This window comes from Frieseomelitta varia, unplaced genomic scaffold (genome assembly GCF_011392965.1).
Source record: "Frieseomelitta varia isolate USP_RPSP 00005682 unplaced genomic scaffold, Fvar_1.2 scaffold_252, whole genome shotgun sequence".
Lineage (NCBI taxonomy): Eukaryota > Metazoa > Arthropoda > Insecta > Hymenoptera > Apidae > Frieseomelitta > Frieseomelitta varia.
The window spans coordinates 90294-91928 of NW_025109982.1; positions in this window are offsets into that span (position 1 = coordinate 90294).

The following is a 1635-nucleotide window of genomic DNA, read 5'->3' on the forward strand; positions in this document are numbered from 1 at the left end:
AATTAATAGCTATTTTTAAATATTCTATTGTTTATATTAAATACACATCTCGACGGAACATAGATGTCGTTGATCTAAATTCTTCGAAGTAGAGGTCGCTACAGAGATATAGTGATTATAATGATATTATTATAATACTATAAATAAATAAATAAATAAGAACTTTGTAACTTCAATAACTTTTTATAAATTATAATAAATTATACAATGATGCAGTTTACAGTAAAAATAGATAAATGTTTTCAACAAATGTTAGTTATGGAATGAATCGCTAATTCTAAAATGGAATCTATATATACATCTCTATAAACAAGTAATCATGGTAATAACATTTCCATAGTAATAAATAAACTATCAATTTACAATTTATAATGTCGATTTACAGGAATCGTACTTTCGACAGGATGATTGTATAGATGGCGTTACTGTAGATTTTGGAGATATATCGGTCGCTACAGAGACAAACAATGTGCTACCTTCTGTTGGATTTTGTCTCTTTATCCTTTTAGTTCTAATTGTGTGGCGCTCAAATCGCAGCACTATTTATAAACAAGGAGCGCAATAATGTGCGACAAGGACGGATATATACGCTGAGACAGACAAAGAGATTAATGTATGTGACGAAGACAGAAATAGCGATAAGTTCCACCATTTCACCGCTACGCGGCTCTAGTATTTTAATGTCCATAAATCGATGGAATTTTTATTAATAAAAAAAACTAATAAAATATAATAATTTGTGAACTTTTATGATTGCGTTTTCAAAATCAAAACCCTCAGCTTTTTTTCGATCCCTTTAATTTATAATATTTATGAATAAAGATTCTACGCAATAGATCGAAGCACTCGAGTAATATTTAATTTAATATAAACCTTTATTTAATTGGGAGAAAAGAATATATAGTTATATTTTTACGATTTACTATCTTGATCAGAAAATGATCAATACTTAAAATTTCGATAGCTATTATCCCTTTTTTCTCTTGAAAATTGTTATAGGAGTGCGATGTAATAACAGAAAACATTTATTAAGAAAACTTCATTTATTTACATTCTAAATTCAAAAATTAAAATAAAATATCTTTAAATTTAATTTTATAATTAACTTTAAACGTAGATGTATGTCGTATACTTCAAATAATTCGTTCGAACGTAAATAGTTTCATAAACTTTCAAATATGAAGTATGAAGAGGTTCGAAATTTAAATTTACGTTAAATTTCATAAAAAAGTAAAAATTCTTCGTGTATTTGTATTATTCATATCGTTAATTATAATAAAAAGAAAGTATAAAAATCTCCCTACAATCATTTAATGCCGAATTAATGCTAATTAATTTATTGAATACGTTGTATAAATACAACAATGATATTCATTTATTTCACAATTTTATTTATATTTTAGAGCGATAATATTATTTTCAAAATATATATTCCTTTTGACAGATTTAACTATAGGAAAAAAATGATCTAAGAATGGTACAAGTGTTCAATATTTTACGACTTTTTTATTGAATGTTTCTAACTGTTATTGAGAAACAATGTGGTGTCCGTCATACATATTATAAACTGGTCTTGTATTAAAATTTTTTACACGAACGTAACCAATGATATTCATATTTCCTTCGTAACCATAC